Source organism: Vulpes lagopus, chromosome 11 (genome assembly GCF_018345385.1).
Source record: "Vulpes lagopus strain Blue_001 chromosome 11, ASM1834538v1, whole genome shotgun sequence".
NCBI lineage: Eukaryota > Metazoa > Chordata > Mammalia > Carnivora > Canidae > Vulpes > Vulpes lagopus.
The window spans coordinates 98,033,510-98,056,041 of record NC_054834.1 but is presented as its reverse complement, the minus strand read 5'-3'; the positions used below and the strand labels follow the sequence as shown (position 1 = coordinate 98,056,041).

At 43.8% G+C, this 22,532-nt stretch overlaps 1 protein-coding gene across 3 annotated transcripts in view; it reads left to right on the top strand.

Annotated features, from left to right (window-relative positions):
• Window positions 1–22,532, top strand: part of WIPF1 (WAS/WASL interacting protein family member 1) — a 123,685-nt gene that overhangs the window by 42,422 nt on the left and 58,731 nt on the right. Inside the window, exon 1 of one of the 3 annotated variants that reach the window (XM_041722796.1) lies at window positions 2,183–2,400. The exons of the other annotated variants lie outside the window; for them this stretch is intronic. The gene's annotated coding sequence lies outside the window, so the exon portion shown is untranslated. Of the gene's footprint in view, window positions 1–2,182; window positions 2,401–22,532 lie in introns of those variants that run through there. 3 annotated transcript variants of the gene reach the window in all.

The following is a 22,532-nucleotide window of genomic DNA, read 5'->3' as shown; positions in this document are numbered from 1 at the left end:
AAAATTCAAAAAATATTAATAGGAATATGTCAAAGGAGCAGAGGAACCAAGTGAGAGTACTCCCAGTAGTCAAAAATGGAGCACTTTGAACAGCAAAATAAGTCAGGTACTGTTAAAGTGTAACCCAGAGTATACAATAAATATCTATAAGGCTATATGGATATAAATAAATGATTGAATAAAGTAATAAACGGGGAGAAGAGATAAATCTTCCATGCAGAAGAATTCCAAATAATTTGAATAGATACTCCACCCTCGAGATTTTCCTTCCAGAGTAGACAGTAAGAAAGGAGGAGAAACCTGACAAATAACCTGTAACTCCAGTCTTATGAGAAAAACCATCAGATAAATCCCAATTGTGGGACATTCTACAAAAATAATAGTACTCCTCAAAACTGTCATAGTTATCAAAAATAAAGTCTAAAAAAATGTCTCAACCAAGAGGAGCCTAATGAGACTTTATGAGTAAATATAATGTGATGTCCTGGATGGGATCCTGGAACAGAAAAAGGACCTTAGAGAAAAAACTAACAAAATCCAAATAAACTGTGGACTTCAGTTAGTAACAGTGTATCAGTATTGGCTTATTAATTGTTACTTATATATCATCCTAAATATAAGATTTTAATAGTGGGGAGACTGGGTGCAGATGGGTCGGAACTCTGTAATCTCTTCTGGATTTTTCTGTAAATGCACACCTGTTCTAAAAAGTAAAGTCTGTTAAAATTCTTTAAATGCCAAAACAAATGGGAAAAACAATTTCACAGACAGGCCCAGTTACGGATTTGAAAGGAAAATGACAAAGCATTTTGTTAAGACCTGTAAAAATTCCACACAGAACGTGGCTTAAGTTTGAACATATGTCACTGCGTAGTTGAAAAATGAAACTGGCAGTTTAACCCCAATTGTGACACTTCTAAATACATTCAAATGGAGTCATTATTATTCATCATCAGCGTAGTATTTTGGTTTTCCAAGATAGCAAAATTTTACCATTATTCCTGTTTTAAAGCCAATGTCATGCTTATAGCCACCGCCACCTTGACTCAACTGGCTAATCCAGCTGTCCAGTTCAATCAGAAAACCATCCATCAGCTGTCAGACTGGTGAAACAGTTACGCATGTTTTCGGAGCCAGAAAGGCAATCATGTGGTGAGACTTCAGAGCTTCACTGTTGTCCAGAGTCCTGATCTCAGGACTCGTTCCCTTGCTCAGTGTCCTCGCATGGAAAACTTCATGGGGGAATTATAGGGTAATATTTTCAAGACTTGGAACAGTGAGGTGGTCTACAATTACCTTTCTGAAAAACAAAACAAAAATCCCTTTAAGAGCATTTTTAAGAAAAGAATTATGCTAGGGTAGCCGAGTAGAGAGGACGCTGAGGTTTCTGCACTGAGTCAGGTTGTACAAATTGCAGAATGTTCCCCTCTGTTCAGGACATGGTTTTCCTCCCACACGCCACTTCCGACATCCACAGATTCCGTCTGTGCGGCCCTGCTGAGAACTAGAGGAATCGTGAAAGCAGAGAAGAAGGCCTGACCACAGGAGAGTAGGGAGCACACCCTGCCTCAGCTCTTCCCGTCTCCCCGCTGCTGGGCGCAGGGGGACACGCACCCCAGGGCCCTGCCGGTGCCCTTGCCCAGCCCGCGGCCAGGCCCCACCCAAGGGCTCACATGCCTACACAAACCCTGCACCATCCCGCACAAAAGCCGACACCTGGCTGTGTTGGAGACCACCGGGGGGTGGGATGGGGGTAGCTGCCAGTGTATTTAGCCTGGAAGGCAGAGCGTGCCGTGGCTTCGCTGGCTGAACCAAGAAGTAGGCCCCACCGTCTGACACGGAACCCAGCAGCCTGCATGTGAACTTGAGACGGGCCGGGGAATTCGGGGCGAGTGGCTCTCGTCACTGCGGGATCCACACGTGGGAGCTAAGGAGGCCCCGGGTGCCAGCCTGGGGACCGCCTGGGGACCCCCTGCGTGGCGGTGCCAGGGCCCGAGCACCCAGGGCTGCGCTGGGAGGAAGCTGCCACCCTCGACGGGTGACCCCGGGGCTGCAGGGTCCCTCACCCTCCACCCCTGTGGGGTTCCACACGCAGGAGTCCAGACATTATTCTCCCCTGCCTTTCTCCCAGGCTCGTGGCCTCTTTCCCTGTGTCCTAGGGGTGCCTAAAACTAGTTGGGGGACCCCCAGGGGGTGACAAAGATGCCTTTAGAAGCAGGGCCACCCCTGCGTGAAGCAGGCGGCCGGAGGACCTTATCACATGCCTCTGGCCCTGAGAGAGGCCGTCAGAGACGGTGCACTGAGGAAGTGTAATGTCACATGCGACATTTACAGGAAGCCTTCTAGAAGGGTGCAGGGGAACTCGAGAACTTGGCCCTTCGGCGGATTAAAACAACACAGGTCAGTGCTTTCTTCTCCCCCGACCCCGAAACAAATTTCACAGCCGCTCTGAAGTACCTAACTGGCTCCTTCTCCTTGAACTGGCTTTTTTTTTTTTTTTTTTTTTTTTTGATCTATATAATGTGGAGAAACTGGCTCTGGCTTTGGATGCAGGAGCCCGGGCACAGCTGGGAACTACGCTCGGTTAGGGGAACAAAGCTCGAGCCATTATTGTGAAAATGAAATTCTCAGAATCTCTTGCTTCCCTCTTTTGCCTTTAAAAAAAAAAAAACAAAAACCCAAACCTCCCGCAAAATAGTATTTCATGGAATTCAGCTTCGCCTGTCCTCGTGTCTACCGGTTAGCACAGATCCGAACAGGACACACCAGCTTGCGTTCGCGGGGGTTGCGGGGCGGTCAGAGGGCGGGAGAGGGTCCTGAGATCCGGGTGGCGGTGGGAACGGGCCGCGAGCCCCAACGCAACCGTGTGTTGTTTTTGTCTACTTTTCATCTGGTGGAACGAATCTTCTGGCTTGTATTTCCTGTTAAAGCAATTTCTCATATTTCTATAAATTCTTAGTTCCCTTTTGTATTCTTTTTCTGCCCTCTCCCTTTCTTCCTTCCCTTCCTCCCCACCCCCCTTGCCTTCTTTTATGAACATAAAGTGGGAGTAGAGAAGAAGGGGTGGGGGGCAGCTTGAATGTGAGAGGAGGAAGTCCCCCCCCACACACACACACACCACAAAACGCACCCCCAGCTGGGCAGGGCCTGAAGGAGCCATGTGGCGGGACCCGCACTGGAGCCTTGTGCCTCCAGCCCGTGCTTCCTGTCGGAAGGAAGGTTTGAAGAGTCTAGAGCAGGACCAAGAGGGATGGTTAAAGCCTTGGAAATTAGAGCCAAGTGCTCCAAGGGTAATTCATCTAATGGCCAGCGAGGGACACCTTAATGAAGAACTTCAACTCAACAAAAAAGGCTTTTTGCACAACGGCCTGCTCCCTTCAGACCTGTAGGAAAAAGAAGAATGTCTCAAATAGGAGTTCAAGGGGGGCAGGGGGAGTTTCTACATCCTTGGACTGTTCTGGAGCACTAGAACAGGTAGTCAGAGAGGTTCCTCCGCCTTTTCCTGCATGTTTTTGAAAACATTCTAGATAGAGTTCTTCTGTGGCTGTGTGCCCGTGTTGACAGAGGTGGTGGGGAGAGTAATGAAGAGGGGTTGGGCTGGGGGGCTTCTCGGTCCGGCCAGTGTGCCAGCCCAGTGTTGTCCAAAGCGTCTGCACCGAGCAAACGGCAAGGGGGCGAGAGGTCAGTGGGGTCACGTGTTGTTTCTACCCCAGGAAGGCCAAATCACCAGGGCAGTGATGGAAGAGAAAGATCATTGTTGACGATATCCTCAGATGGCCACATTTTTTTCATTTTTTACGACCATGTTGTGCAAGAAAACGGAGGGGAAGTTGACAGAGTAAGGATGGATTCCAAGTCGGAGATCTCAGCCCCAGTGGTTTCAGAAACCCTGCCCTGGCTCTGAGAGGGGCAGCTGCATTTCCACCAGGGCTAGTGGTGGAGGGGAGGCTGGACTTTATTGGTGTTTGGAGCCCTTTGCACAAATCAGTGCCTGGGGGACACACACACACACACACACACACACACACATGCTGGGGAACCACAGTGGGAAAGTCTCTTGCACATGGCACTTGGGAGCGCCCCTGACACCAGAAAGAGGCTCACGATTTCGTGGTGGCTGGACATCCCTAGAAGGAGCACTTCTTTCGGTTTTGTTTTGCTTTTCTAGTTGGTCCTAGAGCTTTGTTGTTCAGGGAGTTTTGTAACCTGCTGCACATAGTAGAAAAGGGGCTTTTTATTTTGTTACAATACTTTCCAGATGGACCCGATGTCTCTTTTATTAACGCATCCTTTCAAAAGCTGTTTCCATTTATTCTGGGTGCATCTGTTCTCCCCCTAGCCATTTCTCACCTCTTTCTCCAGCTTTTCACATTCACTGCATTCCTTTGTGTTTGAGATACAAGAAAAGGTTTATAAAGTGCCGTTATTTTGTGGTGAGTCCTAAACCTGGAAGCAGATCTGGGGGGGGAATAAAAGATGTGGAATGATACCGGGTGGTCAATCATGTTGGATGGTCGAGGGCACCTGGAATATTAAACTAGCTCAAAATTTTTAGATAAGAATCACTGCCAAGTTGCGCTGAGTTCACTTTGAAGGTCAAGAGCAAAGAGAGGTAAGTGGTCATCTTTTCTTTAGAGAGAAAATTGTGAATTTTATGGAGAAGGAGGACTGTGAGGGCATGTGCCTGAATTCTCTAAGTAAAAGGAAGGAGGCTGATTTTGCATAGTCCTCTTCTCCTGGGCCCCAACATCTAGGCAAGCCTCCTGTCCCCAGAATCCCAGGTAGCAAAGTGACACTTCCGAGGTAGCATCCTCGGATAGATATTGGGGTTGTCTGGGCTTCCAGAGGTTGATGTGCTGAGATATACAAAACATTCACGTTAGTAGGGAAAAAAGAAAATAAAAAATGAAACTTGGATGAGTGTAGCTTTTACCGTTGAGTTCATCATTGGTCATCTTCTTGAGTTGTCATCACCGAGTCTGGCAGCCCAGTCCTCTGGGCCATCAGAGAGATGTTTCTGGGTGTGTGGAAGGTATTACTGTTGTCATCACCATCCTACAGGGAAGTACTGCGAGCCACGGGTTATCGTTTGTTTTTAATTGTGTCAAAATAGACATAAAATTTGCCATCATAATCATTAAGCGTGTATGTAGTTTAGTAGATGGGAACTCTGTACCCATTAGGCAACTCCGCCCTATTTCCCTCCCCTCCCCTAGCCCCTGGCAACCATCATTCTACTTTTCTGTTTCTGAGTTTGAACTCAGAAACTCTAAGTATCTTGTATAAGTGGAATCATACAGTATTTGTCTTCTTGGGACTGCTTTATTTCTCTTAGCATCCTGTCCTCAAGGTTCACGCGTGTTGTAACGTGTGTCAGAATTTCCTTCCTTTTGGAGACAAATATCCTGTTATATGGATATACCACATTTCCTTTATCCATTCATCCATAGTTGACATTTGGGTTGCCTCCACCATTGGCTGTTGTGAACCATGCTGCTGTGAATTAGATATGCAGCAATCTCTTTGAAACCCTGCTTTTCAGTTTTTTTGTATACACCCACAAGTGGTATAGAGGGATGATATGGTAATTCTGTTTTAAAGTTTTTGATAAATTGCCTTACTGTTTTCCATAGCAGCTATGCCATTTTACATTCCCACCAACAGTGCACGGAGATTCCGCTTTCTCCACATCCTAGTCAATACTTGTTATTTTCTGGTTTGTTTGTTTTTTCACAGCAGCCATCCTAGTGGGTGTAAGATGATATCTCATAGTTTTGCATTTTCCAAACAATTAGTGATGTGGGACATCTCTTTATATGCTTCTGACCATTGTATATCTTCATTGGAGAAATGTTTGTTCAAATCCCTTACCCATTTTTAATGAGGTTATTTAGTTTTTGTTGTTGAGCTGTAGGAGTTCTTTATATAATATAGCTATTGGGGAACCATAGATTTTTAAAGTATTGTACGTGCAGGTTCTAATGTCCACCTCATCTGCTATGAGCCAGTTGCCTCCTGTGGTGTACACCCTTGGAAGAGACCAGGAGTTTCAATAATATGATCTTTTTCAACAATGTGACTTTTATCTTGATTCTGAAATGCTTTGCAAAATCTCAGTCATTTTCAACTGATAAGCAGTTCAGTTTTTAAGAGCTGACAAGGACGAAGGCAAGGAAAAGAAAGGGAAGAGAAGAGATAGCATGGGGTAGTGCTGTTTATTTCCCTCCATGATTTATATTTTTTGGCTACATAATCTCCAGGAAAAAGCCTTCTCCTCAATTCTGATGACTAAAACCAGATTTCATGCAGGAATAAACACACTTTCTGAGAATCATCCAGTAATTATGTCTTCTTATATCACCCTCCCTCCAAACCCACAGACTTGAAGATACCTAAGATTACAAGATCATTATCATTTTCCTTCATGAATGCCTCAAACAAAATGTTGTATTTTTCTTCTGAGTAGAGGACCCAAAGAGGACTTGGGCTGTTGTCCTGGAAAAGGAGCCAGAGCAGTAAGACTATTCTGGAGGCATGGTCATGCTGTTTATTTAGATTACAGATTTTCTGGAAGGAAATGGTAGGGAAGATGTGATGGACAGCCTGACACATTGCTGTGTGGTTCTTTGGCTGGAGGTGCTGTCTTCTAAATAAAATATCATTAATGCTTATGTATACTCTGACACTTCTTTTTTTAAAATTTTTATTTATTTATGATAGTCACACACAGAGAGAGAGAGAGGCAGAGACACAGGCAGAGGGAGAAGCAGGCTCCATGCACCGGGAGCCCGACATGGGATTCGATCCCGGGTCTCCAGGATCGTGCCCTGGGCCAAAGGCAGGTGCCAAACCGCTGCGCCACCCAGGGATCCCGACTCTGACACTTCTGATTGATTTTTCACTCTGCCCCCTCCCTTTTAAAGATTTTTATTTATTTGAGAGTGTGCTTGAGCAGGGGAGATGAGCAGAGAGGGAAGAGGGGGGAGAGAATCTCAAGCAGACTTCACCCTAAGTGCAGAGCCTGAGAGAGGGAAGGGAGGGGCCTCGATCTCACGACTCCAAGACCATGACCTGAGCAGAAACCATGAGTGGTCGCTCAACCAACTGAGTCACCCAGGCACCCCTCACTCTGTCCTTTCAATTTCCCTCCATTTTCTTCATCAGTTAGCAATTTGGTGCTGTTTCCCCCAAAGAGCTTCTTAGTGTCTCTCTTCCCACTAAAAAGGCATGAACACAAGAAAATGACAAGAACAGTTGCATTTATTTAAATAGTTTATGGAAGGACAGAGAAGGCTTTTCCTCAAACATAGCAAGCTGGGAAAAGATGAGTCCTTGAATGGAACCTTATATGGTACAACCAACACAATTGATGAGGCGCCTATTCCTGGCTTACATGACTATGCCAATCCCACTAGGAGGTATTCATACATCACTAACACTGTAATTTCTCAATACTAATTAGAAGTTATGGCTTTGACAGTAACTAGCTAGATACTTAGCAGAGTCTGGTCTGTTTTGATACTTTCTGGTACGAATTAGGCTTCCTTTCTACTTTTGTTTGTGTCTGGATTTTAATAATATGTCATATTTTAAGCTCACACATTGTATTATTTTGTAATCCTAGCATGGCTTAAAAACAAAGAGGTGGGTTTTTTTGTTTTTTGTAATCGGATACATGTTTACGTGTGCCCATGCATATATATATATCTGTAATTTCTTTAAATAGGGTAAAAATTCTTTCAGGCATATGTTTTCCTCAGCTGAGTCATTAGATGATATCTTGGAACCTACAATTTTTTGGAATGTGCAGCTAACTCTAGGCGAGGAGGTTGTGCATGTGTTACGCCTATAGATTCATTGGGAGGGCTTGCTAACGAAGTGCTACTCTTTCAACAAATCATTGATTTAGTAAATGGTGGTTCGGGGCCTCTTCTTTGATTCCCAGGCCAGCTGTTGACAGGTTGGGTCTTCCTCAAAGGCTTGAAAGACCTGCAGCATGACCCTGAGTCCTGAAGCCTGGGTGTAGGACCTGCGGAGGGGCTGCTCAGTCCCCACCAGCTTGCTGCACAGAAGGCTACACGGGGAGCTGCTCGGGGAGGGGAACCCGGGTTCCACTCTGCCTCCTCACTGCGGTGTGGCTTCCCAGGAAAGGCCCCGTTGCGTCAGTCAGCTAACTAAGTGAACATTCCTGAGGAACTGCCACCAGGGCTTGGCCTAAAGCCTCTCAGAACACCAGCCACATGGGCCTTTGCTCTTTCTCTCCTCCGGCCAGTCTGTGCCCGTCACCCTGAGGGCCAGGCCTCTGCTTACCTGCGTGCATGACCCTTCCTCCTACAGCCCTGGCTCTTGGCTTTTTGTTCCTCTTCCCCAGAGCGTTCAGTAACCGTCCTGCAAAACAGGGACAAATCAAGACTGCTGAGCACAGTTGCCAGAGAAATAATGTTGGAGAGGTTTTATAGAGGAATAATAACTGGGGAAAGAAAAAAAAAAAGTAACGTTGCTACAGGATAAATCCTGACCACTCAGGAAGAGTCCACGGTTTACTTTTTTAAAATCTTCTCTTTAAGGATTCAGAAAGAGGGAGCAGGAGGGGAGAAGGAATTGAGAAGGCCAGGGGATAATTTGCTCTGAAAGACAAAAATGTTGGGTTATTCAAAAACTATTTCTTTTTTCCTCCTAATTCGGTGCCAGGAACATCTGGCCTGGGAGAAGTTTAAGGGAAAGAGGCTTTCAGATGCTGTTGCCGTTATTTAAAACTTAAAGGGGTAGGTAAGAAATAGAAGCCTAGGTTTTTCCCAGTGGAAAGGACCTTCAAGAGCCCAGTCTTCCCATTTTTAGGTTTGGAGGCTGAGGTCCCGAAAGGTGAGAGGTGGTTTGTCTTTGTCCAAATAGCTAATTAGTGAGCACTGTGAGCCCATCTGAATGTAGGAGCCCCTGTGGGGCACCATCTACAGGGGCCAGACTCAGGCTAAGTGGGAGCAGCTCGAGCTGCTGTGGGCCTCCTGTGAGAGCCGATGGTGCCTTTGACCGGGGTGGGGCCTTCGACACAGGCTGTGGTGAGGAGCAATTAGAATCTGGTTTTTGGGTTTTTTTTTTAGATTTTATTTATTTATTTATGAGAGACCCGGGGTGGGGGGTTGGGGCAGATACACAGGCAGAGAGAGAAGCAGGCTCCATGCAGGGAGCCCAACATGGGACTCGATCCCAGGACTCCAGGATCACACCCTGGGCCAAAGGCAGGCGCTAAACTGCTGAGCCAACCAGAGATCCCCGAGTCTGATTATTTTGAAGATAGAACCACAAGGATAACTCTGGGATTGAACAATAATGAGCATTAGAGAGGAGTCCAGGAAGACCCCAAAGAAGCAAAGGGAGAAGGAAAATGGCATCTGGCTGGCAGGCTCTCAGTCAAGCAGGTGGATTGGGGAGGTGGGGGGATATCCAGGGTTTAGCTTGGGATTTGTTGGGTCCGAGCTGTCTATAGACAGACATCAGGTGCAGATGTGAAGTAGGCAGTTGGATATGATGTCTAAGCGTAGGGGTTAGAGTCCTAGAAGAATTTGTCTTTCTTAATAGTCTTAATGGTTTCAGATTACTCCTCAGTGCATCCGTAGCTTCTGAAACTCCTGTCGAAAACACAGAGTGGGACTCTGCATAGGATTTCTGGGACTGAAACGAGAGAATGTTCACCTGGGTTCACCCAGGTGAACATGCGTGGAAGTGTCAGGATTTTTGTTGTAGGATTTTAGCTGCTTAAGCCACAGTGATTCCACAATTATTTTGAAGGAAAAAAAAAAGTTAGCAAGGTGGGCAAAAATGAGGTTTATTTTTCCAAATGCTCACTGTCCAAACAAATCAAGCCTTTCTTTGCATATGTGCCAAGGCTATTGGAGAAAATATCATGGTGTTTTCATCTTTTAATATTTATGTGAATATTATCCTGATAACTGAAACTACGTTAATTGTAATTGAGACAGATATCAGCAGTTAGCCTGGGTAGCTCAGGCGGTTAAGCGTCTGCCTTCAGCTCGGGTCATGATCTCGGGGTCCTGGGTTGGAGCCCCTGTTGGGCTCTTTGCTCAGTGGGGAGCCTGCTTCTACCTCTCCCTCTATCCTGCCCCCTGCATGTGCTCTCTTTCTCTTTCTCTCTCTAAAATAAATAAATAAGTAACCTTAAAAATAAATATGAATGAATGAATGAATCTATGCTAGCTCTTTTCTGGGGGAAGGAGGTATGCTATCTTCATTCAGTAGGGAGGATTCTGAGTTTTTAGGAGGTGGCTCTAAGTCTGTGCAGAGCTTACATTTTGACCTCTAAATTCACTCTCTGTGTGCTTTTTAGTCAGCTTGAGAGAACAAAAAGGGTCTATTTTGAAAATACCTACACTGGCACACTGGAATAACGCTGGCCGTTCCTACCCCAAACAGAGACTAAAAGGTTTTTATTCTCGATCTTGTGCTCAGTGTTTAAGAACATCGGTCAAACATGTCTTTGTCTCATTTGTCCCCTGACTAGCCTGTGAGGCCGGAGCTGTATGAGATGGACATTGCCTCAGAGAGGTGAAATGACTAGTCCACAGCTCACAGAACCAGAATTTAGACTCAGGACTGTCTGTATCCAAATCCTCCCCAGATCTACTCTCCAGAAACATGGGGCAAAGTAAAACCAACCAGAGCATTTTAGCCAAATAATACAGACCAAGAGACAATGCAGAATGACCTCTTTTGGATACACCTAAAACATGGGGCTCCTTTCAGGAATTCCAGGTAGTTGAAATGAGAGTGTACATGGAAAAAAGTCTCTTTTTTTTGTCCTGTACCCCATACAGTGGTGTGGCTTCTTGGGTGGTATGACACAGATGGACAGAGAACATGCCTCTCCGTCAAACCCACAGGGAAACACCCAACACTGTCTTTCATAAGAGGCCGTTGGTGCCAGCTGGGCCTGAGAGTCAGGAGACTAGAGCCAGCCTTGAGGAGACCTGAGTAGGGGATTCCAGGAGCCTCCAAGACCTCAGCTCCAGGCTCAGAGAGGAGGGCTGGGCTCTGTACCCACAGTACGAGCCACCTGGAGTGCTAAAGGGTGACAGAGTCAGCTGCCACACAGTAACGCTCCACCGGGGCCCTGGGGAGGAGCAACTCCCACCTCAGTGGTTCATATCCAGGCTGCTTGCACTGGTACAACCATGCTGGTTACTAAAATATTGAGAAGTTTCAACATCAGTTGGTGAATCACCAGCCTCAGACACTTGACACTTTTGTGTACCTCCAGACCCCAGGACCTATCTTGTTATTCAACAACTAATAACTAGTGTCTAGCACAGCATAGGGAAGACTCCTATGCTCCAAGACTGTGAGACATCTTTCCAGTTGGTTAGTGACAATGCCTTATGGGTTGTTAAATATTTTGAATATAACCCCTGTCCCACCCTCAATAAAATGGAACACTGAAGGCATTTCATTGAGTAGGTGATGCCGAATTTTATTTGGGGTACAAGAAGGCAAAATTTAAACCTGTAATTGAGTCCTGTGGTCACTGGTTCTCCAATATGGGCCTCTTGATAGCACCCCAGGCTATTCTTCACTACCTAGAAGGAAAATCCCTACAGTGGTTATGAATCGAAAGGTAATAATAAGCAGAGGTCAAGAAAATGGCACTGGAGACATAATTTTGATTCATGTTTTCTGAGGACCCCAAGCTTAAGAAGATTGAATTTTGCAGGAACACAGCCTCTCCCTCTACTAGCCTTCTACTCAGTCCTACCTATCATTAGAAAAATGGTTATTACTTTAAAACATAGCTTGTTTGTTCCCATAGATCATTTGGTGACCACCTGCCCAGAGGAGGTGAAAGGTTCATTATGTGAACCAAGCTCCACTAATCCTAATTTATTGGTGCCAAACACTTGCCTTTTGCAGCTGTGGAAACGGTTTTTAAAGTCAATTTATTCCTGAGCTGGACTAACAGTACCTCATGGTTTAAAAACAAACAAACAAAAATGGAATCTTTTTCAAACACAGTAAATGCCCACACATACTGGATTCCAGGGGTGTGTGAGGAATCCTTGTGCTCATCTGCAGAGCATCAAACTGATTTTTAGATGGTTCAAGATAGGCTTCATCCTTTAACACAGGAGTTTTTAACCTAGTCTGTGAGGTGAGTGGGAAAAATAATGCATCTTTATTTTTATCAACCTCTAACCAAAGTTTTGCATTCCCTTCGATTGTGAATGTAGCCCACAGACAGCAACAGTATTAGCAGCACTTGAGGTATCCTCACCAATAAAAGTCATAGATACTTGATGTCATTAGGTGGTGGGCTGCTTCTAAGAGGGCCCCAATGATCCCTACCCCCTGGAATTCACACTCATATTAAATCCCTCCCTTTAAATGTGGGCTAGTTTTAGGGATTCATTTACAGTGAACAAGATGCAGCAGAGAGGGTAAGAAGTCACTTCTGAGATTTAGTTATAAAAAGGTTGGTGTCCATCTTGGGGACTTTCTGGTACTCTCTTGCTCACTCTGGGGGAAGCCAACTACCATGTGATAAGCTGGCCTTTTGAGAGACCCACATGGCAAGGACCTGAGGGAGGCCTTTGACCAATAGCCAGCAAGGAACTGAGTCTTGCCAATACTTAAGTAAGCTTAGAAGCAGATTATCCCCTACCTGAACCTTCAGGTGAGAACACAGCCCCACTTGCCACCTTGATTGCAGTCTTGTGATAGATCTTAAGCCAGAGACACTCAGCTAAGCTGTGCCCATATTCCTGACCCTCAGAAACTGTGACATAAATATATTTGTTGGTTTAAGCTGTTTAGTTCTGGGGTAATTTTGTTGCATAAGAATGGGTAACTTATGCCACAAGTAGTAAATAGTCTTGAGACCTACACATGGTATGGTGAATATAGACAACAATATTGTATTATAATTATCAAACTTGCTAAAAGACTATAACTTAATTATTCCAGCTACTAAAAAAGAAAGGGTTATTACGTAATGTGATAGAAGTACTAATTATTGCCATAATGGTAGTCATATTACAACATATAAGCTAGTATATTGTATACCTTAAATTCAGTGTCATATGTCAAATATCACTCAATTCAAAATGAAGAAATAACTTACATACAGTTTAATTTCAGATATCTTCAAATATTGTTTACCCTCAAAAAAAAAATATTGTTTACCCTCAAAAAAAAAATATTGTTTACCCTCATTTTTACTCCAGAATTATAGTAGTTATTAGACTGGCCACTAGATACTACTGTTTAGTGCATTAAAAAAATAACCACATGTATTAATTTATAATAAATGTGTTTTAGCCCTTTCGATGCCATGCATCCCAGTCTACCAATTCTTATCTCTTAAAGCCATCAGGCCTTTCAAATAGTTCATAATTTAACAAGAAATATAATGTCTCTTAGGAGGGCCCCACAGTAGGTGTTAGAGTTGTTTCTGCCTTGTGATGTTTATAGGTAAAGCCCAAATCCCAAACTTCTCAGCTCTATAACCTCTGAAAAACTTAAGTGAAGATATAACATCCTTAGAGGCAGGGATGATATCAAAAATATCTAACAGCTGGTAGGCATGAGTGCTCACCGGTCAGACTAAACACCAGCCTAAGAAACATCCAGTGTCCGTCTGTCTGCTTGTGGGAGCACGGGGGTTTGGTGAGTTGGGGTGTGCGGCCAGCATGTTTTGGCCCTCTCTCCGAGCAGCCTTGCTCTCTCACTGCCTGTGATGCTGGCCTCCCCACTCTTCCCAGGAGGCTGCTTCAAGCACAGGCCCAGCTCATGTGTCAGCCCCTCTGTGAAGTCATCCGTGGCCATTGCTCTGCCACGGCCATAGCACCTCGGGCACCCCGTGCCCACCCAGTCACGTGGGTTAGGATTTGTTCACATGTCCTCCTGCCTGCTTCTCCCCAGGGTGAATCCCTCATTTCTTAACTTGGTTCTCTTCCCCCTGCTACCCCAGCACCTAGCACAGTGCCTGGCCACAGCAGTATATTCTTAGCAAATGTTGGCTGGGAGGGAGGATAATCGATCAATGCTAAGTATTTTAATGGTTCCAGGAAGAGAATATCTTTTCTAGATTGGAGCCAGGGATCTTCAGAGTAGAGCGGTACTCACTTGTGAATAAACCAGTTTATTCTCACTTGTGTCGTGAAGATAAAACAGAATTTAGAACAATCGTGTTTTCTTTCCCAAATATTCTCTTATGCTGTTTTTCCCTGTAGGTGTTTACCCTGATAACAATGGTCTGTTGCTTCCATCAGGTTATCAGCCCATTCTACAGAAATGACTGTGGGTCAAGATAGCTAGTTCTAGTTCAAAGTCGAATACATTACCCGGGTCATTTAACCTCTCTTAGGTTTGGTTACCTTATTTATAAACTGAAACAGTTTGCTCAGTGATCTCTAAAGTACTTTCCATTTCTAAAATTCTGAGGTATTTTAAGGCTGCAAGGGCTTGAAGTAAGGGACTGCTGATCATAGGCTCATTTTGTTCTCGTTTGCAAGTGGCCCATCTGAAATTTTACTGAGGAACACAGTTTAAATTTAGGCTCTGTTCTGACCCACTGAAGAAACCAAATTGAGATAAGGATTTTCTCTCTCTCTCTCTCTCCCTCTCCTTTTTTTTAAAGATTTATTTCTTTATTTGACAGAGAGCACAAGTGGAAGGGGCAAGGGGGTGGAGAGAGAAACCCAAGCAGACTCCATACCGAGCATGGACCCAGATGCAGGGCTCGATCTCATGACCCTGAGACCACGACTTGAGTCAAGACCAAGAGTTGGGGCAGCCCGGGTGGCTCAGCGGTTTAGCGCCACCTTCAGCCCAGGGCGTGATCCTGGAGACCTGGGATCGAGTCCCACGTCAGGCTCCCTGCATGGAGTCTGCTTCTCCCTCTGCCTGTGTCTCTGCCTCTCTCTCTCTGTCTCTCATGAATAAATAAATAAAATCTTTTTAAAAAAATCTTTAAAAATTAAAAAAAGACCAAGAGTTAGAAGCTTAACTGACTATACCACTCAAGTGCCCTGATAAAGATTTTCTTTTTTTAAAGTTTGTTTATTTATTTATTTATTCATTCATTCATTCATTCATTCATTCATGCAAGACAGAGAGAAAGAGAGAGACAGAGAGAGAGAGAGGAGCAGAGACACAGGCAGAGGGAGAAGCAGGCTCCAGGCAGGGAGCCCGATGTGGGACTCGATCCCAGAACTCCAGGATCACACCCTGGACCGAAGGCAGGCGCTAAACCACTGAGCCATCCAGGCATCCCCAGATTTTCTAAAACTATAATATTCAGTGTTGGTGAGAGTTTGGTGAAAGAAGCATTCTTTCTTGATGCCAGAAGAAGCATAAGCCTTCCCTGTGGACCACTTGCACTGTGTATCAAGAGGGTTTAAATTTTTCAAACGCTGATCCAGTACTTTTTCTATAATTTTTCTATTGCATAATCCTAGCTGAACATCTTATGTTCAATAGGTGTATAGAATATTGGTAGCACATTTATAAAAACCAAAAGTGAGAGATAACTAAATGAGCAGCAATAGGAGAATGTTCAATAAATTTAATCACACAGTCATTAAAAGCCATGTTCTCAGAGTATGGAGTGACATGAAAGGTTCACCAAAACTGGTTTCAGAAATACATACATTACATTCCTAATTTTAAAATGTTATATATGTATCAAGACTAGAAGGAAATATTCCAAAAAGTTAACAATGTGTATTTCTACCTAGTAGGATTATAGATAATTTATCTTCTTCAGACTTGAGCTCACCATTTCCCATGATAGACTGGTACTATTGTAATATTGTCATAAAGCAATCATTTAAAACGTATCAAAAGCCTATCAGATGCAAAGCAGTGTGCTGGTGCTGTAGGTGTGGAAAGATGACAACACGTGACACCTGGTGTCCGGGAGCACCATCTTGCAAGTGCTATAGACATAAATGAATACCTGTGTGGTGGGAATGAGGATCCATGCCAGGAACAAGTTGCCAACAGTGGAATATGGCGGAATGGAGGAAGAGGCCACAGTTCATGTTTCTGAGACGCCTTCCGGCTGTGCGCAACACTGCAGTACCACCTGTAGACAGATAATCTTGCAGAGCTGTTTCCAGCCAGTGTGAGCATGACTTGCCGACGTCCCCTTAGCCCAACTCTGATGAGGAATCCTGGGAAGGAAGCCCTTGGAAGAAGCTATCTTTACCACATCTGTCATTGTTTTGATGACTTTCAAAATGTGCTCTTAAGGCATTTTTTTTTTAAATGATGAGCTTCAAATACAATCAGTATCTTATTATGCAAAAATAGAACACAGTGTGCACAAAGATGGTATATAATATACATTATGCGTAAGGTCGTGGAGGTATGACTTGCCAGTATAACTCCTGGTAGCACCTTCTGATAGGGTGGTATGTACAGACCCAGTCTTTCTCTACAAAGCAGAAGGTTCCTGAGAGCTAGAACAAGGCTGATTCTTCTTTAGCTTCCAAAGCTCATAGTAGTTCCTGGCACACAGTAAGCATTAAATAGTTCTTGAATTAATAAATATATACTTAAGTGATTATGATTCATAATGAGCAGAGCCAAGAAAAATGTTTGTGAGACAGTAGGGGAGCGAGAAATAGAACCCCTTCAGACCACCCTAATAGGGGGTTTTTATTATAAGGACAGGAAACCCAAGACTGCCCCCACAGAGAGGCACACACTGCGTAGAAGCATGGGCTCTGGAGCCAAGCCATTTCAGTTCTGATTGTGTCTCTGCCACTTACGAGCTGTGTAGCCTTGGTCAAGTTCGTTAACTTCTCTGTGCTCCAGTGCCATCATCATCATCATCATCTACCTAATGGAGTTATTGTGAAAATTGAATGAATTAATACTTGCAAAGGTACCTAAAATGACCTTTAGCACATAGCAAGGGCTCTATGTTAGCTCTTCTTGTTACTTGTTACTGTTTGTATTGCCACTGTTAGAATTACAGAATTATATGGGGTAGTTTAGGTACCTAGGAAGCCACGATGTGCCCTCCCTCAGTCCCAAGAGATGGATCAGCTCCCCTCTTAGGTCCACCGCTTCACTGGCTCAGCTGTGCCTGTGTCCTCTCACTGCCCTGGTGTGACCGACAGCCTGCCTGTCCCCACCATTCCCAGTTCCGAGACAAGAAGGAACCTGACGGCCTTGTCCAAGCAGAGCTTTGTGTGCGCGGCCAGGTCACGGAGTGCTGCTCTCCCGCAGGAGGAACTGGCCTCTCTGGGGCCGGGGCCTGCCCTTGTCTAGTCGGCCTTGGCCAGGGTGGCTGGTTCGGCTGCAGCTGATCTCGGAAGGGGAAGGTAGGCACAAAGGAAGCTCTGTGATCGTGGAATTTTAAATTATTCTTCCAAGGGAACTCAGAGAATAAAGAAAGGGTAAAAAAAGCAAAACACAAAAGCAATGTAACGCTTTTGGAGCGACAAGATGACTTTCAGTATTTTCCACCTGGCATGCCGATTCATTTTCTAAGGCCTGTTCATTACCGTTCAGAACCACAACGGACATCATGTGACTAGGAACTGTGAAAAACAGATGGAACCAGTGCCTTTCTAGGCCACGGCCTTTCCACCCCCTCAACACCTCGTGTTGCAGTTTGCCTACTTCGTGGTATCTTATTCGATCCTTTCCATGGCATGGACCAGCAGACCTAGGATGGTGTCTAAACTACACACAGAAACGCCGATGGGCCTTCTAATTATTTTCTATCACTGAATGATCCCTTTGGGAGAGCTCAGAGCAGGGACATTACTGTCACATGGTGCAGTTCTCCTAGACCATACTTCTTTCACTCATACTTCGGTCGCTGCCATGGATCTGCATCTCTTTCACACCTGTCGTGTCCTCACGGTGATCAGGACAATGCTATGTCACTTCCTGCAGCAGTAATAGCAGCTGATGTTTATTGTGCCATTACTGTGTACTAAGGATCATTCTAGGCACTTTTACTTTCACTTCAAGACCACCCTAGCACTTGAGTTGAGCCAAGCCTGGTAGAAATGGCCATTTGCTCCAATGCCTATATAGCTCTGCGTGAAGCACACAGCAGGAAACAGGTAGATGAACCCTTAGGGGAGTCCGTGCTCACAGACTACGTAAGAGCATTGTTCTTACTGGGTCATCTCTTGTTTCCAGATGCCTATGATTTAGTATTTCTTTGGGCCAGAAAATAACACTGGAAACATTGAACAGAAAGCATTCTATCCCTTATTACCCAATGTGTTTTTTCCAGAGCAGCCCAAAAGGTTATGTTGGGTTTTATGAGCTGCAGAGGATTGCTAACTGGTGCCCCACCACAAAAACAGCAGAGCTTGGAGCTGCCCTTGTGAGTCGGCTACTGAGCTGAGACAAAATCTCTGCTTCCTGTGCCCAGCTTGAATATAAGAGCCAACACTTGAAGAAGGAAAAGCACCATTTAAAATATTTTAATTGTCACCACATGTGATCTGGGTACTGAATGTTTTGAACTAAAAATCTCACTACCCAGTTGAAGGTCAACAACACACACTTCTCATGTTAAAGATCATCACTCTTTCCTTTCTTGCCCCTCACAAAAATGGAAATAAAATGAAATAAATAGGTGTCCTATTGTGAGGTGGATTTCCCCCAAATGAACCAAAGGGCTTTTGGGGCTTCCAATCCAATTAGCAATAAAGACGTCCAAATAGCAATACAAAGTAGGGCTGAAAAAACAATTTAAGACTGCTGCTGACGCATCTAGTGATCTTCTCAGCTAAAGTTTTTTGAAAGTAAAATAAGAATCCTTTTAAGATTTTGGTAGCAGTCATCACCTATCTTCTTAGAAAAGTAGCTGCTTTTACAGTAAACTCCAAATGGTTTTCAAAACCAAATATAGTGTGATCTTTGTTGATGATGTGCCCACTTAATTTGAAGAATATTTTTAAATGCCCCAAAGTTGCAAATTCAATATTGATCATTTTAGGGATTGTAGATGAATTTCAGCCCAGAATTAATGTAGGAGACAAACGATTTAGATGTCCTTCTCCTCTCTTAGCTCTGTATAGACACCATTGTGGAGAGAGGAGCCATGGGAAGACTTCAGTGAGGCTCAGGATTAGCTTCTTGGATCTGCCAGTGGCTTCAGGAAGGGACATCAGGCTTGCCATGCCAGCCGAGGTCCAGGGATGTTGCATGGAGAGAACAGTGTGAAGTCCTTTTATATACATGTCATTCTGTGTCTGAAGCATGCTGGGGTGGGTTATCTTCTGTCATTCCATCCTGACCCCAGGATGGATAACCCTGCGCTTTCATCTCCTTTGGCACCACACAAAATCACTAGATAATCACCAACCTTCAGTTTTCCGGCATGCGTGTGTGGCTATGGCCAAGGTAAACTGGTCTCTTGGGTTTATTTTGAGTTGAAATTAGCTGAGCTGTTTGTTTCCTCTGAGCCATATACAGATGCTTTTTGAACTATCTTTGTGTTTGAGGGATTTTTTTTTCATGGTATCAGCACACCACTTCCTCCAAGTCATTATTTGAAATAGTTTTGCAGAGGAAGATATTCCTGCTGGCCACGAGCCCACGCAAGCAAAGCAATGACTGAGGGGATGGCAGCAAACCTTTACTAGTGTATTTCATGTTTGTGCATGACTTCATGAAATGACTTCTGATCCGCTGAAATTTGGCCGAGAGGGTGGGCTGGCATCTGAGCTTACTAGTAGAAAACTGTGCTCTGTTAACATCAGCCATTGGCTCCCCCATTTGAATGATTCTCAAAGTTTAGACTAAAATAATGTCCTCAGATGACCCTTTGCTTGCTCTCTCCTGAGAATTCCATGGAACTCATTTGAGTATGGATTTCTACTTAATCTTTGATACTTCCAGATTCTCTGGTCCTGACAAATTTTGGAAAATGCAAAGCCATGCTCAACTTTCTTTTTACTAGACTTTAAAAAAATTTTTAATGAATAACCTTTGAATGTTGATATACAAATATATACAGTGCTTTCACTAACATGTTTTATAAAAATTATCCCCTTTTCTAAAAAAGTCATGAATTTCTTCTGTCATGAAGATAGTAATATCTTATAGTATCTCAAAAGTAAATCCTAAACCTTTAAGTACTATTATATTTATGTTAAGGAAAATGAAACTAGGGAATTCAAATATATCACCTTATTAATAATCTTACTAAGTTTATGGTGTTCTTTATACTCCCAGACTTATGCATTAAAAAACCGATTTGACTTTCATTAAATTCTGTTTTTTATATATATTTTTAAACTTTATTTAGTTTTGTAAAGATTTTATTTATTTATTTATTCATGAGAGATACAGGGAGAGGCAGAGACACAGGCCGAGGGAGAAGCAGGCTCCATGCAGGGAGCCTGATGCAGGACTCAATCCCAGGACCCTGGGATCATGCCCGGGGCTGAAGGCAGACGCTCAACCGCTGAGCCACCCAGGCGTCCCTGATTTTGCATTTTTAAAAGTATACTTGCTTTTGGGGGCAGATGGGAGGAGGAATTACACTTAAGGAAAATAACCACTGAGTTGACTTAGTCTTTCATGGACTTTTTTTTTTTTTTTTTTTTAAGATTTACTTATTTATTTGAGAGAGAGAGCACATGAGCATGGAGGGGGGACTTGGGGGGAAGGGTAGAGTGAGAGAGAAGCCTCAAGCAGGTTCCTCGCTGAGTGCAGAGCCCCACAGGGTGCATCTCATGACCCATGAGATCATGACCTGAGCCAAAATCAAGAGTCAGATGCTTAACCAACTGAGGCAGCCAGGTGCCTCCCTTTTTTTTTTTTTTCATGGACTTTGTTTCTGTAAGAGTCCAAATTCTAGCAGTGCAGTAATGAGTACCACTTACTTCCCTCAGAATATAGTGTACACTATCTTGAGCATTTTAGGATACAGTCATATTATAATTTAAAACTTTTTTAAAAGCTGCACTTTAATTTTTGATTTCAAGATTTTATTTTTACATAATCTCTGCACCCAATGGGGGGCTCGAACCCACAACCCTGAGATCAAGGAACACATGTTCCACTGACTGAGCCCCTTAAAAGCTGCATTTTTAAAACTGATGCTACCCATATCACAGATAGTAATATTTTTTTTATTATTTAAAGATGTTATTTATTCGTGAGAGACACAGAGAGAGGCAGAGACCCAGCAGAGGGAGAAGCAGGCTCCCTGTGAGGAGCCTGATGTGAGACTCGATCCCAGGACTCCGGGATCAAGCCCTGAGCCAAAGGCAGACGCTCATCCGCTGGGCCACCTAGGCGTCCCATCACAGATAGTAATCTTTAATGAATCTAGAGTAGCACATGTGTTGCTCTTGTTCTCCATTGCTTAAACTTTTATATGATGCTTATGTCTATAAAGATTTTGAGATACTTCATCTTTTTTGTATCTCTCAGCATTTTTAAGAGACTCTCATTTATATTTTCTAAGATATGAGGGGGAAGAAAGCAAAAGAAGAAAACCATATTGTTATAGTCAGAGGTTGAAGAGAATCCAGTAGACACCACTAGTGCATAATAGAAATGTGCCTCCCCAGAGCATTTTGCACAAGGTAGGAATAAGTCTTGGATGAATAGAAAGTTCTGTGTACAGAAGCCTTTGTATTTGGGAAAATGAACTTTCACATCAGTCATCTTCATACTGGTTTTCCATGAATTCCCTGCCGACAAGAGTTGGGTATTCAGTGTTTTCTGTGTGGCATTCAATTTTGCTGAAACTTTGACTCTTGGCACGACTATGTTTCACATCAGAGTGCCATCATCTTCTGGTGACTGAACTTGGGCATAATGATAGGAATCGTGGTTTTATTTTCTCACTTGCTTAGAGAAATCAGATCTTCCCTCAAGGCCTGTTTGCTCTTGGTTCCTTATGTGCCATCTCTGAAAACATTCACAGACTGTTACTGTTTTGTTTGCTCCTTAACCACTAGAATAAAGCAGCCTTGAAAATAAGCTCTGTCTTCCATTCCCCAGTTGGGTTAGACCACCCCAAAGGGCTTTTGGGCATCTTTTAAGTGCCCTGAAGAGAAGTTCTGCTCTCCGCAGTGGAGGATTTTGAGACAAGTGGCTTCCCATCCTTCTCTAGGAACGGATGACAAGCCAGTTGACTGGCAATGAGCCTCTCCAGGTGAATGAAAACAAAGCAGTGAGCATAAAATCTATTTCTCCCTATTCCCTAATCCTATTTCTCCTTAACTTTAAGGAGAAACTGTATTTTTAGGAGGTTTCTGGGGCACTTTTTTTTCTGAATTTATATTCATCGAATCTAGTGATATTTGGAACTGCACAAAAATGCAGAGGTACTCGTGATTGAGAATGAGACTAGCACAAATTGAGTGGACCAATGCCAGCTTTTTGACATAATCCTAAAGATATTTGAAAACTAGTTGTGCAATGCTATAAAACAGAGACTCTGAAATTGCTAGTACTTAGTTTTTCTCAGTTAGCACATAGGGTAAATTCTTCATTCTCACATTGTGTTCAATTATCCCTCTATAAACAAA